The 18,605-nt window shown below is 44.1% G+C and overlaps 1 long non-coding RNA gene across 2 annotated transcripts in view; it reads left to right on the plus strand.

The window, feature by feature from the left end:
- LOC138647598 (uncharacterized) overlaps positions 1 to 18,605 on the plus strand; it is a 34,168-nt gene that overhangs the window by 10,102 nt on the left and 5,461 nt on the right. The window contains exons 2-3 of one of the 2 annotated variants that reach the window (XR_011315008.1): positions 10,853 to 11,034; positions 16,637 to 16,733. This is a non-coding gene — a long non-coding RNA (uncharacterized lncRNA). Of the gene's footprint in view, positions 1 to 10,852; positions 11,035 to 16,636; positions 16,734 to 18,605 lie in introns of those variants that run through there. The other variant, XR_011315007.1, reaches the window with a different exon arrangement.

Below are 18,605 nucleotides of genomic sequence, written 5' to 3' on the forward strand. Positions count from 1 at the left end.
CACACCGCCAGGACTGCAGCCAATAACCGAGCTCTAATGACACACCGCCAGCACTGCAGCCAATAATTGAGCTCTAATGACACACCGCCAGCACTGCAGCCAATAACCGAGCTCTAATGACACAGCGCCAGCACTGCAGCTAATAACCAAGCACTGATGACACAGCGCCAGCACTGCAGCCAATAACCGAGCTCTAATGACACAGCGCCAGCACTGCAGCTAATAACCGAGCTCTGATGACACAGCACCAGCACTGCAGCTAATAACCAAGCTCTGATGACACAGCGCCAGCACTGCAGCTAATAACCGAGCTCTGATGACACAGCGCCAGCACTGCAACTAATAACCGAGCTCTGATGACACAGCGCCAGCACTGCAGCTAATAACCGAGCTCTGATGACACACCGCCAGCACTGCAGCTAATAACCGAGCTCTGATGACCCAGCGCCAGCACTGCAGCTAATAACCGAGCTCTGATGACCCAACGCCAGCACTGCAGCTAATACCCGAGCTCTGATGACACACCGCCAGCACTGCAGCTAATAACTGAGCTCTAATGACCCAGCGCCAGCACTGCAGCTAATAACCGAGCTCTGATGACACACCGCTATAACTGCAGCTAATAACCGAGCTCTAATGACACAGCGCCAGCACTGCAGCTAATAACCGAGCTCTGATGACACACCGCTATAACTTCAGCCAATAACCGAGCTCTAATGACACAGCGCCAGCACTGCAGCTAATAACCGAGCTCTGATGACACAGCGCCAGCACTGCAGCTAATAACCGAGCTCTAATGACACACCGCCAGGACTGCAGCCAATAACCGAGCTCTAATGACACACCGCCAGCACTGCAGCCAATAATTGAGCTCTAATGACACAGCGCCAGCACTGCAGCTAATAACCGAGCTCTGACACACCGCCAGCACTGCAGCCAATAACCGAGCTCTAATGACACAGCGCCAGCACTGCAGCTAATAACCGAGCTCTGATGACACAGCACCAGCACTGCAGCTAATAACCAAGCTCTGATGACACAGCGCCAGCACTGCAGCTAATAACCGAGCTCTGATGACACAGCGCCAGCACTGCAACTAATAACCGAGCTCTGATGACACAGCGCCAGCACTGCAGCTAATAACCGAGCTCTGATGACACACCGCCAGCACTGCAGCTAATAACCGAGCTCTGATGACCCAGCGCCAGCACTGCAGCTAATAACCGAGCTCTGATGACCCAGCGCCAGCACTGCAGCTAATAACCGAGCTCTGATGACCCAGCGCCAGCACTGCAGCTAATAACCGAGCTCTAATGACACACCGCTATAACTGCAGCTAATAACCGAGCTCTGATGACCCAGCGCCAGCACTGCAGCTAATAACCGAGCTCTGATGACACACCGCCAGCACTGCAGCTAATACCCGAGCTCTGATGACACACCGCCAGCACTGCAGCTAATAACTGAGCTCTAATGACCCAGCGCCAGCACTGCAGCTAATAACCGAGCTCTGATGACACACCGCTATAACTGCAGCTAATAACCGAGCTCTGATGACACACCGCTATAACTTCAGCCAATAACCGAGCTCTAATGACACAGCGCCAGCACTGCAGCTAATAACCGAGCTCTGATGACACACCGCCAGCACTGCAGCCAATAACCGAGCTTTAATGACACAGCGCCAGCACTGCAGCTAATAACCAAGCTCTGATGACATGCCACCAGCACTGCAGCCAATAACCGAGCTCTAATGATATGGCGCCAGCACTGCGGCTAATAACCGAGCTCTGTGGCTGTGCCCGAGTAAACGGCTTGAACCGCTCGTAGCTTCTGAGCTCACTGATTGGCTGAAGGGCTGTTGATGTGATTCTATTGCTGCACAAAATAACAAATACTGGGAGGAGTTGTGTATACTCAACTTGGACCTGCGGAGGGCGAGTGAAGCACAGTAGTTAATTTTTTTTGTATGCAGTTGGAGGACTGGGGTTTTATAAAACCAGAAAACCAGTTTAACTTAAATGGCTTTGACTCAACTCATTGACAGGCGTGGTCCTGAGCCTGAGCGAGCATCATCCTTGGATGATAAGACTTAGTAGTTCGGCTCCTCCACCAGAGCCCATTAGTGGTTACTCGACCACAGCTTCCGTCTTCGGGGCACTGTGTGTAAACCGTGATTTGCCTAATTGCACGCTCATTATGGAGCCGCGCTCGGGTCGCTCTCAGTTCTGCATTAATTGCACTTTGTTAATCTTTAAGAGAAAAGGTCAAGTTTCCTGTTATCTGCTCAAGTCTCGGTTCTATCTTCCTGACTCTTTCGTGCTTCCAGTCTTACTGTTAGCAAATCAAGTTAAAAGCAATTAGCTGAATTGCCGGCGGTGATGTGTGTCACCGAGAACTTTAGACTGTGATCTGTTTACAATGGGATCTCGAGATGTTTGTGAAACTAACGAAATCATCAGGATTAGCGCCTCCGCTTTGTTTAACTTTTCTCTGAGAGTCTCCAGATTCCGACCTTGCAATGTTCCCGAAGTCTTCTCCCAATATAAATATCTTCAAAACGCAATAATTGGGCACAAACAATTTACTAATTGCTTGAATCTGGTCCATAATAAAGAGGAGGGAGAGCGCGGCCTCCAATTCACAGCCAACGATCTGCCGTTGTGTCCATTATTGCTGGATACCTGACTGCTTGGCTCAATGATTTACACGCAGGTTTCATTTATTTTACTCACATATAAAGTGCCATTAATTCCACAGCTTTGCAGACAAAATGATTGTGAGCCCCAATGGGGACCGCAAACTAAAATCCCTATCAGTATGTCTTTGGAGTGTGGGAGGAAGCCTGAGAACCCGGAGGAAGCCGATGCAAACACGGGGAGAACATACAAACTCCTTGAAGATGTTGTCCTTGGTGGGGTTTGAACCCAGTACTCCAGCGCCGCAGTGCTATCCACTGAGCCACCGTGTTGCCCTATATATAGCACAGTGCTAACCACTGAGCGTTTATGCAGCTCTAACATGTTGAACTATATTTGTATACATTGTATATATGATGTTTCTGATGCTTCTTTTGTAGATTGTCAAGACGGTGTCAATGACGTGTGGCGCTAACATGACTGCCTGCTATGTCTGGCTGTGAGAGTGCTGGTGCCAGATGGTGGATGAGAAGAAGGTAGGGATGGTGAGTGGGTCCACAGATTGCCTGGTTCTGAAGGATATACTGTGGTTACTCTGATGCACTGGACCTTTATGCTTTTGTTGGGAGGTGCTTGGAAAATGGACTGTTTGGTGCCAACAAGGAAAAGAGAGTATAATGTCATGGAGCCAAGGTAGAGTGAGGACGTTCTCGGGTGAACAGGGCAGATTTATGTTAAAGCAGTGCAGAACTGGAGCATTGCCAGCCTTGGTGGGGTCGGTTTTGATCTAAGCCATCCTGGGGTGAACCAGTATGGAGGATCCGCCGTGCTGAGCCCAGATCCAGTGGAAGCTGTCAACGGCCCCTTGCAGGGTTATGATTTGTGCCAACTCAACTAAGGGTACTAGGAATATATTTGAGAGTCATAAGTATGTCAGGAGGCCCAAGGAGGATAATATTTACTTTACTTATGCGTTATACGAATACTGAGCTAACTTGTGTCTTTGAAGGCTGGAAGAAGCAGAGCCCTTGAGATGCAGGATCTGGTGGATTTGATGCCTTTCATGTATTATTATTATTATTATTATTCTTGTGAGGAAAATGTATAATATAAGTTAGTTTCTCTTGCCTGTTAGCCCATAATGTGGGCTAAAAAAAAACCCTTCTCTGTGTGTTTCTGTTTGTGGAGATGTGTATGTGTAGATCCCAAAACCCTCATGCCCCTCCCAGAAGAATTTTTATGACCGCTGTAGCTGCAGTGGACAGTTGTACCAGCTGAAACTGGTCTGATCTCTCTTTTAAAACATGAGGCTCTTTGTCCTAATCTTGTAAGATTCTGGGCCACCGATTTGGGCTAGGAAAATAATAAGTACATATTGCTAAAGTCTATCAGCGGATCTATCAGCCACTGTAAGCACAAGCCTCTGATTCCAACAGGTAAAAAAGTACGGATTTCTCCGAAATTGTGTGTCCAAACTAGGACAAATTTGGTTTCATTAGAAAGTCAATTTTAAAATAAGCTGAATGAGGGGTGTGCTGTGATTCTGGCATATTCTGGAGCAGAGATACGAGCATTATAAAACTTTGTGTTACATTTGGTATGTTTGAGGAGATGGGAGGTTCCGAGGAAACCAACCCCTTTCGGGATGTCATGAGGCTGGGGTTTAAAAGTCTCTACCCTTAACCCAGCCTTCAGTTGTAGTCTGAATCTTACCTGAGGAGCTGTTCCTACCCAGACCTCCTGATGCATTGGGACATTTGGGGTTTTGCCTGCCAGCATAGTTTTGCCTGAAATGATCTGAGAACATGTGAGTTTTACCTTTCTTCTTTAATCCATGTTATTTTTATAATTACTTTGTACATATTTTCAATTGTCTCATATTGTAACATCTTTACATACCTTTCTTATAAACACTGCCTTAATTTCGGAGTAAAATATTTAAATTACTAGTTTTCGTTCTTCCTGCTCTAAAACGTACCCTAAGTCTTCTGAAGAGAATTACGCTACTGTTTTGGGTTAGCTTCGGACCCGTTAATCGAAGCTGGTGGCAGCATACCGTGTGCTGTGCCTTTGGGAGTCGTTGTAGGGACTGCGGCGTTTATAATTATTGTTCCTGCCTGAGTGGGAGTATTTATATCGCCTCGCTGCAGCGTGCCCAATAGCCAGTACATAGCAGGCAGCCTTTCTGGTGACTAATTACCCCAGGGTGCAGTACCACATCTGACCTAAGAGTAAGGGGGGCACCAGAGAGCTGCAAGGTCAAGCGGAACTGTAAAACGGGTATACATAAATCCCTGCAGTTCGTGGTATATTGAAGAGCAGTGGGATACCTAAAATAAGCCCCTGCTGTAAACTAAGAGGTCAATAGACTTGTGCGTTTTTTTTTCATCACATTGTAGCAGTGGAGGGATAACTAAGATAAGCCCCCCTGCACATGTGATAGCCGTCTGTTGGCCTAAAGTCACCCTGATCCGTGACGAAAGGGTGACGGACACGGTGTCAATCGTGTCAATTCTTTATTATTGTTATAGCACCATTTATTCCATTGCACTTTACATGTGAATCTGTTACTATCTATTCTCTTTTGTGCCTCATTTTATTGTAAGTTGTAACCACTCAAGTAACTCCTTCTGCACACAGGCAATGCTAACTGATGCCTGCTGGTGAGTCGTATTCTGTCAATGTCTTCCTCTTCGTTAGTGGACTGCCATTAACTCCTGGATACTAACTTTAATAAATATTTCGGTCTTGAATTTTCTGAGATCCTTTGAATTTTGCAGATACAGTCTCTGAATAAGAGCAGAAGTGTATGTAAAAGTGCGTGATCTGAGCAGAGCAGGGAGTTTCCAGCTGTAATGGGGGCACATGAAACATCTCGATGCTACCAACACAACCGATCTAGAGAAGTATTCACACTTTAAGCAATTATGGAGCAGGATCTACAGCAGCGCGCGACTCCTTCCACAACTCCCCGGGTCTATGATGTCCACAATGTGACATACTGTAATATTAATGTACCAGGTTCTGGAACGCTTTTGTCTAGGAAGTACTGAGAGAGAACCACCATTATTAATTATATTTTTGTCATTGGTTCTTTATCATTCTTTGCTCCAGCCAAACTGGAGCTACAGATTAAGGAGACCTCCAAGACCTCGAGAACATTGACAAGACACAGGTGTCATTAATTCTTAGGGTTCTTGACTGAACACAGCTTGTACTTGGGGAATTGCTACAGGCACTTCAATTTAGAAGCTTTCTTGGCAATTTAGGAAAGTGATTAGTGTTTATTGAAAGCGCAGAATGATTTATGGACCTGTTAATGGACCATCCATTTGAGTTTCTTAGATGTATTGGACTGAGTGGTCCTCAAAACATTCCAGCATAGTATCTTGCTGTCCAGTTCTTTTACAGTACGTCTATATAGCTGACAATGAACTGCGAAGATTTCCCAGTAAAACCTATGGTTATATAGATGCTCAGGTCAAATTCACGACTTTCCATGGGAAAAGTAAAGAATTGCGCAGTAGGTGATGCCAGTAGGTCATGATGGCTTCTAGTCCACCAGCTTTACTGCAGTAACTTGGAGTTCCAAAAATTTGATTTGCAGTGAATTAATTTGCCAGTATGGCCAAGCCTCCAACTGGACCAAAGAGAAGCATGTAACCCTCTGAGGTCCCCTATCAACTGTTCTTTACTGTTGTGCTGTCACAAATTATCTGTACAGTTTCGTCTGTGTTTCATGGCTTTAGCTCCCTATCTCTATGGCTAATCCGTGCGCTATAACGTCCTCTCACTATTCAGATTCACCTCAAATTGGCAGCTGCATTCTCTTCCTCGGCTTTCATACAGGGTATTTTAGTCCTTCCTGATTGGCCGTGCTAGACCACATGATGTGATACCTGCAGGACATTATGGGAAGCCACTTTCTGCAATCTTTTGCCTTGTTTAAAATGGAAGTTGGCATTTTTGGGGGGAAATTCAAAAGAATCAAATCACAAATTGCTCAAATCCCCAGATTCCAGAGAATTTCCTAAAATTTGACTCAAAATTAGTCTTCAAGGAAATAACCTATTATTTAAATCAGGTTTTACATGAATTTTTTCTTGATTTTTTTTCTAACATTATTTTATTTATCATATAACAATCTTTATAAAAAATGTCAATAGAAACCTTTCAATTTTCACAACAGCCACTAGACTTTATTTAGACTCTAACTTTCTGTTGTTTCTGTAAATTCACTTGTACAATAACTGCAATGAACACAGTCAGACCCTATATTCCTAGCAAAGCAGTTAATGAGAGTGTACAAATGACACTGTGAAGGGAGGAGGAGGTGAGCTGTGAAATCACTTATATAGCTATATAGAGAGGTGTTATCAGGCATTGTACAGGAGGAGGAGGAGGTGAGCTGTGACATAACCTATTGTGGATGGTGGATCCTGTGTTATCTACTGTATATAGAGGTGTTATCAGTCATTGTACAGGAGTAGGAGGTGAGCTGTGACAACACCTATTGTGAATGGTGGATCCTGTGTTATCTGCTGTATATAGAGGTGTTATCAGTCATTGTACAGGAGGAGGAGGTGAGCTGTGACATCACCTATTGTAAATGGTGGTTCCTGTGTTATCTACTGTATATAGAGGTGTTATCAGTCATTGTACAGGAGGAGGAGGTGAGCTGTGACAACACCTATTGTGAATGGTGGATCCTGTGTTATCTGCTGTATATAGAGGTGTTATCAGTCATTGTACAGGAGGAGGAGGTGAGCTGTGACATCACCTATTGTAAATGGTGGTTCCTGTGTTATCTACTGTATATAGAGGTGTTATCAGTCATTGTACAGGAGGAGGAGGTGAGCTCTAACATCACCTATTGTGAACGGTGGATCATGTGTTATTTCCTATATATAGAGGTGTTATCAGTCATTACACAGGAGGAGGAGGTGAGCTGTGTCATCACCTATTGTGAATGGTGGATCCTGTGTTATCTACTGTATATAAAGGTGTTATCAGTCATTGTACAGGAGGAGGAGGTGAGCTGTGACACCATCTATTGTGAATGGTGGATCCTGTGTTATCTACTGTACATAGAGGTGTTATCAGTCATTGTACAGGAGGAGGAGGTGAGCTGTGATATCGCTATTGTGAATTGGGGATCCTGTGTTATCAGCTGTATGTAGAGGTGTAATCAGTCATTGTACAGGAGGAGGAGGTGAGCTGTGATATCGCCTATTGTGAATGGTGGATCCTGTGTTATCTACTGTATATAGAGGAGTGATCAGTCATTGTACAGGAGGAGGAGGTGAGCTGTAACATCACCTATTGTTAACAGCTGTATGTACAGATATTACTTATCATTGTAATCCTGCTTCTGATGATAATGAGACTGCTGAACACTGCTTCTGAAAGGATATGAAGTATCTAAAATAAAAGCCCCCGTGGCCAGTGTGAAGATTGCAAAAAATGAATTTTGCATTTTAGTACATTTTGTGATATAAAAGAAAACTATTTACCTTTTTTTAAAATGACATGTAACACAAAATCCTGATGTAAAGAATAGATCATTTTCCATGACACGTTCCTTCTCAGTCGCTATTATGCAAACAATTAGGGTTCCCAAAGCAGTAAGCCAATTCAACATGTAGGAATCAATATCAGATGACCCAAAAGGCAAGACAGGTGGAGTTCAGTCATAGGCAGGGGTTAGGATGGGAATCAGGCAAGAAAATGAGGTCTGGAAACCAAGCCACGTTGTATCGAAATATGGAGCAGAAACAAACGGCAATGAAACCTGGGACCAAATGAACAAGGAGGCGGGAGAAAAAAATGTCATAAAACGTACGGTACATGGAGTCAGGGATGGCGCAGAAGGTGGACACAACAGCAAAGCTGCACAATGGTGGAGAAGAGCTGCTGCCAGAAAATGGTGGGTGCCCGCAGTGGTAAGCTGGCCTTCTTGAGGATGTAAAGAACCTTTCTTTGACTAATTAGGCCATATCTTTAAGTTTTTTACCCCCTTATGTTCTGTTTTTGCCTGCCATCATTGGAGCACAATTTTCATCTTTTTGTATCTTGGGTTACTCAACATCTGCACCCTAAAGATTTTTTTTGACAAGTTACAGTAGCGTCCTCCACCTTCTAGTAAACAGAGGCACATAAACCCCACCGGCAGCATCTATCGATGCCCTGTCTTACGCTTTCATTAGACTCACATTACAGCTCTCCGTGACATCCCAACAGTAGACCACTTTGGAAGAAGTTCTCTCGCAGTTTTCTGTTGAGTGACTGGAAATCAAGCTGAGTTTCTGAACTGTTCACACCGAGTAAAGGAAAACAAGCATGGCGTGAGCGCGTAAGAGGGGCTTGTTCAAACACATAAAGCGTTCAAGCATATGTCCAGGAAAAACGAGGAGTGGGCTCCGGACAGACATCTCGTAACCAGCTGGAGAATAAGGAATAAAAACGCTTCATGAAGTTGATAAAGATCTTTTGGTCGTCTAATATTGGAACATCACGTCACCTGATTCTGTGGTCTTATCGCTGGGGCAGGACGTCCATGTGATCTAGGACAGTGTTCCCTAACCTCTAGTTCTCCAACTCTTAAAAAATACACCACACGGCTCGTCCCGAAAGATCACAGCCATCAAGGCTTGCAGGGATTGTTCCTTCACAACTTCACAATTTATAGACAATCTGACTCTGGAGGTCTTAGGGTTTGGTGGCCTCACGATGAAAATCTGTCTGCAAATGTCAGAAGACGAAACAATCATTCATCGTTACTAACCAATTTTACAATCTTTTGCTACAAAAAACATGTAGAACGCAGTGATGGAAATTAGAGTTTACTGGTCGGAACCAGAGATAAGTGAAACGATTTGCAGGACTTCGGTCAGTAAGCAAACAGTGACTGCAAGAAGACCTGATGCAACATCATCAATGCGGCGCGACGCGCACCCAACGGCTCGGCCGGCTAATGGGGGAGCAGCGGATGCCGGCAGGTAGGAGGTGGATCGTAGGGCTCCCATCCAACAGCCACGGAATACTGATGGAGCTGCAGGTCCACGTCCAGCAAACGTATTCCCTCATTTCAAGTTGGAAAGCTTCATACATTACACGTTTTCATCGGTATTTTGTAGTAAGTGGTCGAATCGTACTGTTATCATCTGGTAAAAAAAAAATGTGGGGCATCGCGATTGTAAGTCAACATGCACCATTTAAGAGAGATTTCCATGTTAAATGGGAGCAGAAATGCTATTTACCTGCAGATATAGGGTTAATTTTGATTAGCCACCTTACTGAAAACGCGTCTGCCAGGAGAAATCCTCCCGGGTGTCGCCGACATTTAGTCATAGAGGCACCGAGCGCATATGGTCCACACTCATTATAGTGAGTGCGGCTGTAATCACTTTCGGCAGCTTGATTGACAGTTCGCTCTGCAGACTAAGCTGTCAATCAAAATGCCCGGGAGTTCTTACAGCTGCACTCACTGTATAGTGAGCGGTGACCACGTGCGCTCGGTGCCCCAATGATTGAAATCCAGCCGCTCCCGGGAGAATATCAGTCTGTATTTTCCCCATAGCCGCGCCCTTAGTAAGGCGGCCAGGCAGAATGTCCATGAGATTCACCTGCAGATTAATAGCTATTTTTATAAATTACCGGTTCCCTTTAAATCCCATGTTTAAAAAAAAAAAAGCTTTTTTTTGTCTGGATTTTTCCTTTCCCATCGTGAGTTCCAATCTTTTAAAATTTGCAATGTCTTGTCATATCACATCCCAATGGTTGCATCTTGGCCAATTCCAAATCGGTATTCAGAGCACATGCATGATTGGTTGAAAGAGGTAGCTACAGTATATGGCCAACTTTACAAAGCACCATGTGATCCATAACACGATTTCCAAAAAAATTTCATCCTCTAGGATGCAATTGAATGAAAGCAAACAGAGATTTAAATAAAAAGCCCCAGAAAATGATGCAAAAAAATCCAGAACAAAATAACTCTAGACAAAGAATAATTGGTAACACTCCATTACACGACGTCAGGTCGCCTCCTGTCTTCACGCTCTAGGCCATCACCAACCCATAATTTGGTTTATATTTATAACATTTCTTTAATTACAATCTTTACTTTATCTCTATTAATTTTTTTTTACAGAAACGTTGACTGATACATTATATTTTCCAAATTTAAGTCTGCAATTCTTCTCGTCCACCAGGAATATTGGGAAAGGCGCTTCCAGCCTTGGCTTCCTTCAATTATCCTCCTCAGTTAGACAGTTGCATACAACACAGAGCAAAAGAGATCCAGAGACGCCCTTTAATCTCCATCAGTGTCCAGCAGATTCCCTCGGTGGGTGAGGCAGTCGTAAATCACGAGATTAAACTTTTCAAAGATACGGTGAGTGCGGGCTTCATGTACATACACATGGCGGTACAAATGGGCCCTTTTAATATTTAACGTAAATGAAAGCTATAAATTTGAAACAGGTCTCGCCGACCGTGTAAGTAATCCACAACAGACTCTGTAAATATTGCCGAGTGAAGGTCGGTTTTGTTGAATAATCCCTCGGATTAAGACCAGGATTTATAATTTAAACAATCTGTTTGGAATCAAGAAATTTTTTTTCCTCCTCCCTCAAAAATATATATTTTTTAAATTATCGGATGACATGTCTTACTGATTAGTCATGTAATATTATGTTTATTTTTTCTTTTTCCTTAAGCAAATATCTTAGATTTGCAGTTTAAATACTACTGAGGAGAAATGTGTCACCGCTTCCCCCCCATTAGCTATGCCAATAATGCCCGGCCATTAGTCCAGTCGCATGAACGGGGCTTGAACCTCAAAAAGGCAGCAAGACTTTCCTTCTCTTTGTTAACGATTCTGGATCTGGTTGCATAATGGAGGTTTGCTTACATGTCAGAGATTGTTTGTATTAGCAAAGATGTGGAGTGGAAGGACGGCATTATGCTATCTGACGGTTCGGGTCGTCTGATACGTTGTTCTTTCGCTCTTTGTTTTGAGGAAATAATGTGTCCTTTGGTAACAACAAAGCGGTTTTGTTTTCAGTCACAATTCTGGCCAAAGGGTTAATGCTTGCTGTTGGTAGGGAGGGAAATGACTGTTTTTATTTTTTTCACAAATATCTCTTTTTGTAACTAGAGTCTGTAAGGAGGAGCATTGTTAGGAGGAACATTGTAAGGAGGAGCATTGTAATGATGAGCATTGTAAGGAGGAGCACTGTAAGGAGGAGCACTGTAAGGAGGAGCATTGTAAGGAGGAGCATTGTTAGGAGGAACATTGTAAAGAGGAGCATTGTATGGAGGAGCATTGTTAGGAGGAGCACTGTATGGAGGAGCATTGTATGGAGGAGCATTGTAAGGAGGAGCATTGTAAGAAGGAGCACTGTAAGGAGGAGCACTGTATGGAGGAGCACTGTAAGGAGGAGCATTGTAATGATGAGCATTGTAAGGAGGAGCACTATAAGGAGGAGCATTGTATGGAGGAGCACTGTAAGGAGGAGCACTGTATGGAGGAGCATTGTATGGAGGAGCATTGTAAGGAGGAGCACTGTAAGGAGGAGCACTGTATGGAGGAGCACTGTAAGGAGGAGCATTGTAATGATGAGCATTGTAAGGAGGAGCACTATAAGGAGGAGCATTGTATGGAGGAGCACTGTATGGAGGAGCATTGTATGGAGGAGCATTGTAAGGAGGAGCATTGTAAGGAGGAGCACTGTAAGGAGGAGCACTGTAAGGAGGAGCACTGTAAGGAAGAGCACTGTAATGATGAGCATTGTAATGATGAGCATTGTAAGGAGGAGCACTGTAAGGAGGAGCACTGTAAGAAGGACCACTGTAAGGAGGAGCACTGTAAGGAAGAGCACTGTAAGGAGGAGCATTGTAATGATGAGCATTGTAAGGAGGAGCATTGTAAGGAGGAGCATTGTAAGGAGGAGCACTGTAAGGAGGAGCATTGTAAGGAGGAGCATTGTTAGGAGGAACATTGTAAGGAGGAGCATTGTATGGAGGAGCACTGTAAGGAGGAGCATTGTAATGATGAGCATTGTAAGGAGGAGCACTGTAAGGAGGAGCACTGTAAGGAGGAGCATTGTAAGGAGGAGCATTGTTAGGAGGAACATTGTAAAGAGGAGCATTGTATGGAGGAGCATTGTTAGGAGGAGCACTGTATGGAGGAGCATTGTATGGAGGAGCATTGTAAGGAGGAGCATTGTAAGAAGGAGCACTGTAAGGAGGAGCACTGTATGGAGGAGCACTGTAAGGAGGAGCATTGTAATGATGAGCATTGTAAGGAGGAGCACTATAAGGAGGAGCATTGTATGGAGGAGCACTGTAAGGAGGAGCACTGTAAGGAGGAGCACTGTATGGAGGAGCATTGTATGGAGGAGCATTGTAAGGAGGAGCACTGTAAGGAGGAGCACTGTATGGAGGAGCACTGTAAGGAGGAGCATTGTAATGATGAGCATTGTAAGGAGGAGCACTATAAGGAGGAGCATTGTATGGAGGAGCACTGTATGGAGGAGCATTGTATGGAGGAGCATTGTAAGGAGGAGCATTGTAAGGAGGAGCACTGTAAGGAGGAGCACTGTAAGGAGGAGCACTGTAAGGAAGAGCACTGTAATGATGAGCATTGTAATGATGAGCATTGTAAGGAGGAGCACTGTAAGGAGGAGCACTGTAAGAAGGACCACTGTAAGGAGGAGCACTGTAAGGAAGAGCACTGTAAGGAGGAGCATTGTAATGATGAGCATTGTAAGGAGGAGCATTGTAAGGAGGAGCATTGTAAGGAGGAGCACTGTAAGGAGGAGCACTGTAAGGAGGAGCATTGTAAGGAGGAGCACTGTAAGGAGGAGCACTGTACGGAGGAGCACTGTAAGGAGGAGCATTGTAATGATGAGCACTGTAAGGAGGAGCATTGTATGGAGGAGCACTGTATGGAGGAGCACTGTAAGGAAGAGCACTGTAAGGAGGAGCATTGTAAGGAGGACTTCTGAGACATCAGATGATCCTGAATATTTAGGATCTGCAGTGTTGGTTACCTCCTCTACCATTTTCCCATTCTCAGTGGAGCTCCTAGCGACCAGCGTTGCACTAAACATAAGAATGTTGGGGCCCCTGAATCAAAGTTTTCCCAGTTGGCATCCAATGAATACAAAATGATATGGCTCCCCCGCTAAAATTTCTGTTTCCGAGCTGCCCAGTATGTGCTAACCCTCAGAATCATAGGGCTTCCCACTTTATTCTAGTTCAGTGGCGCTTGTGGCCACCCAATGTGCACCAATGATAGAGGCTGCGCCATTAAACTTTTTTTTAGTTCTCTTGTCTTTCTAGCATAGCTATCCAATGTCCATCAAGCCTACGGCTTCATTCACACTTAGTTTTTTCTCAGACAGCAGACGGCCCCATAGAGTTTCATCGATCCACACATACTGGTCTGTGAAACTCAGAATGTGTCCTATTCTCCTTTTGCAATCCAAACATGGCCATTTTAGTTTTTAGTCTATGAGGATCCATATAAAATGGATGAAACAGACTTTGTATGTCAGAGCTCCATTCATGTTTCATCCATTTTTAAACTATTCATTGGTAAGTCGATGGAAAAATAAGTTCGGCTGCTTCATCTGCTTCAGTTTCATCAGAATGAGAAAAATCAGATACAACATGGAGACAATACGGATGACGCATGAGAAAAAATGCCGATGTGTGAATGGAGCCTGAGAATGATAGTCCCCCCAATTGGTTTTTCATTGCACAGTAGCGCTCCGGCAGTGCACCACAATTAAGTATGATGGGGCTCCACAATAACGTTTAACGCTGCTCACTGGTGCAACCAAACACCCAAAGTACTCCAAAACTAAGAATGATGGGTTTTTCAAACAGAAGTACAAGTTAAGGTCCCATCATTTTCAACTTTGTTGGTGGTGAACTTTGATACAGTTTAGAAAAATGATATCCAACAAGTTCCAACAGGCAACAATTCAGTATAGAATTATAATTATGTTACATCAGATGTTAATCGGAAACAAAAAATAAATATTGGATGAGTGGTCTATGCCAGGTTAAAATACAGGGTGGGCCAGTTATATGGATACACCTGGGTGGGCTATTTATAAAGTTGAATTAAAAAATGGCTGACTTCAAAATGGCCGCCATGGTCACCACCAATCTTTAAAAGTTTTCCCCCTCTCATATACTAATGTGCAACAAACAGGCAGTTGATATCACCTACCATTCCCATCTTATTTAGGTGTATCCATATACATGGCCCACCCAAGTGTATCCATATAAATGACCCACCCTGTACTTCTCAAGTGCTACATCCAGCCGTGATTCCTTCCAGAAAATCAGATGTCTAGAAGAGGAAACCTGCAGATTGGTTGGTTCTGTTGCGGAGCCAGAAAAGACGTTTTGCCCAAGAGTGTAGTTAGTAGAGGACTACATTGTCCGGATGCCAAGGAGGAGGAGAGGATGTTAACAAGCCACTTTGCTGTAGCCAGGGCATCTAAATATCAGGCTATGACAGAGAAATCATCCAACATTCTGGCTAAAGGAAACCGTGGCATGGCACCGGCATTGCTAAAGACATTTCTGATATTGGATGGTCGCCTTGGTTGTGACATTGACCCAAGCCCAGGCAGGTGGTAAATTGTGGCGGCAATTTTTGAAAAGCAGAACATAATGCAACATGTAAAAAATTAAGTTTATAAAGTCAACATTTTATAAATAAATTATTAGATATTGCTAAACTTTGGCTCTAACCGCTAAAATGCAACTACCGCTGCTTGTGTGCCAACAATCGGTTGGTATCACCAGAGGTTGACATGTCAATGGCGTCACATGATGGCTATTCATATTAACGGACATTGACGGATTCTCAGGCACAACCTCCTTACTGCACAAGCCCCCACATGTCATATTTTCAGGATTTCCCTAGAATTGCACAGGTGGTGGAATTATTATTAAAGTATCAGAAGCAAACACTGCGTTATAAGGACTCCCTGCCAACCGTCTTCAAAATCCAGACTCCACCTCGAATTTAGGAGAAAACACAAAGGTGTACATGTTGCAGTATATGGCCCCGTGCCTCAAAATAAGCTGTCATGGTACAGAAGGAATAGGAATTTTAAGATCTTGAAGGACAAACGTGTAAATCCTTTTTTTTTTACAATTGTCAAAACAAACAATCGACAGAAGCCGCTAGCGCATCGCCGATGGTATCTCCGTATGCCAAAATTGTAACGCGCTTATCTCAATGTTACAAAGTTCCTGCTCCCACTTATTTTATCACTTTTGTCTAAGCAACGAGTAACTCATTATTCCCATGGTGTCTTTATCGGTTGACGTGGAACTTGGAGATGTACTGGATTACAACCAGCTTCCAGTCTGTCATTGTTGACCTTTTCTAAATAGATGGATGATTTTCTCTACCACATTCAGCGCTTGTCCCTCTGGTAAGTGACATATAATGGCATGCCAGAACGTCTCGTCTGCAAGGCTAAGGTAGATTTCTGCAGAATCTGTAATTTCCCCGTTAGAAGCTTTTAAAAAAAAAAAAAAAAATTTGAAAAAATAGAAAAAAAATGTTTTTTGAAAATTTCTCTTGAGCTGGCGCCAGCTATTTTTAACACTAGGTCATGTCTCTTTTTTTATTATTATTCTTGGGGTGCTGAAAACAAAAGTCGGGAGGCTTCTCACAGCGGAAAAGGAATCAAAATAAAGTTGCAAGACGTGTCTGCTGCATTCATCTATTCAATTCCCCAGATCACTTCCAGGTGACAGAAAGTGAACAGCATCCATTGCTTCATCCCATCCCATTCCTACAGGAACATAATGACTTTTTCATGATAGGCAGCACACAATGTATGGCTGAAAGGAAAGGCAGAATGAGAAATAGCTGCTCCCTGTGGGAATAGTTCTAAAAAAGAGCACGGTGACACTTTTCATTTCTTTCTTTCTTCCTTTTTTTTTTCTTTTTGCAGTATGGACACTATACAGTAACGTAGGCCTGTGCTTCAGATGTCTTGGCAGTCAGCTGGACTGTTTCGTGGAAAATGTGGAGTGTTAGCATTTCTGAAGGTATTCGCTGGTATAATAGTTTTTATTGATTTGTAAGCCGTGGAGAAAAGAAGAAAACGATGGTTATAAGATGATAAAAAGACACATATATACTGTATACATACATCCTATCATCTACCGGAACAGCCAGAACATTAAAACCACTGAAAGATGAAGCAAATAGCGTTGATTACCTGCTGACAATGTACACACTATCGGTGATCGTTCAGTTCTTCTAGTTGATATGTTACAAACAGGAAAAATCGTCAAGAATGCAGACCTGAGTGACTGCGACAAGGGACAAATTCTGATGTTTTAGCAAGTCGCTCATAGCATCTCCAAAACTGTAGGTCTTGTGGGGTGTTCCCAGTATACGGCAGGTCTTGTGGGGTATTCCAGGTATATGGCAGGTCTTGTGGGGTGTTGTCTGTATACGGCGGGTCTTGTGGGGGGTTCTCTGTATACGGCCGGTCTTGTGCAGTGGTCCCAGTATATGGCAGGTCTTGTGGGGTGTTATCTGTAATAAATAATAATATCTGTAATAAATAATATCTGTAATAAATAATAATGATAATAATAATAATCTGTATACGGCTGGTCTTGTGCGGTGTTCCCAGTATATGGCAGGTCTTGTGGGGTGTTCCCGGTATACGGCAGGTGTTGTGGGGTGTTATCTGTATACGGCAGATCTTGTGGGGTGTTCCCGGTATATGGCAGGTCTTGTGGGGTGTTCCCGGTATACAGCGGGTCTTGTGGGGTGTTCCCGGTATATGGCAGGTCTTGTGGGGTGTTCCTGATATATGGAAGGTCTTGTGGGGTGTTCGCGGTATATGGAAGGTCTTGTGGGGTGTTCGCGGTATACAGCAGGTCTTGTGGGGTGTATCATATATATGGAAGGTCTTGTGGGGTGTTCCTGATATATGGAAGGTCTTGTGGGGTGTTCCCGGTATATGGAAGGTCTTGTGGGGTGTTACTGGTGTATGGCAGGTCTTTTGGAGTGTTCCCGGTATTCGGCAGGTCTTTTGGAGTGTTCCCGTTATACAACTGGTCTTGTGGAGTCTTCCAGATATACAATAGGTCTAGTGGGGTTTTCTCGATATACGGCAGGTGTTCCTGGTATACGGCAACTCTTGTGGGGTGTTCCCAGTGTACTGCAGGTCTTTTAGGGTGTTGCCAGTGTGCGTCAGGTCTTGTGGGGTGTTCCCGTTATATGCTAGGTCTTGTATAGAGTTCCTGGTATACAAAATGTCTTATGGTTTTTTTTCGGTATTTGGCAGGTCTTGTGGAGTGTTCCCAGTATTTGGCAGGTCCTGTGCCTTTGTTCCCTGTGTATGGCTGGTCTAGTGGGGTGTTCCTATTATATGGCAGGTCTTGTAGAGAGATCCTGGTATACAAAATGTCTTGCGGGTTTTTCTCAATATTTGACCGGTCTTGTGGGGTGTTTCCGGTATATTGCAGGTCTTGTTGTTTGTTGCTGGTGTACGGCAGGTTTTGTGGGGTGTTCCTGGTCTACGTCAGTTCTTGTAGGGTGCTACCAGTATACAGCTGGTCTTGTGGGATATTCCCATTATACAGCCGGTCTTATGGGGTGTTCCTGATATACGGCAGGGCAGATCTTGTGGGTGTTCCCAGTATATGGCAGGTCTTGTGGGGTGTTCCCAGTATATGGCAGGTCTTGTGGGGTGTTCCTGATATACGGCAGGGCAGATCTTGTGGGTGTTCCCAGTATATGGCAGGTCTTGTGGGGTGTTCCCAGTATATGGCAGGTCTTGTGGGGTGTTCTCGGTATACAGCAGGCCTTTTGGGGTATTCCCAGTATATGGTAGGTCTTGTGGGGTGTTCCTGGTATACGGCAGGTCTTGTGGAGTGTTCCCAGTATATGGCAGGTCTTGT

This window comes from Ranitomeya imitator, chromosome 8 (genome assembly GCF_032444005.1).
Source record: "Ranitomeya imitator isolate aRanImi1 chromosome 8, aRanImi1.pri, whole genome shotgun sequence".
Classification (NCBI taxonomy): domain Eukaryota; kingdom Metazoa; phylum Chordata; class Amphibia; order Anura; family Dendrobatidae; genus Ranitomeya; species Ranitomeya imitator.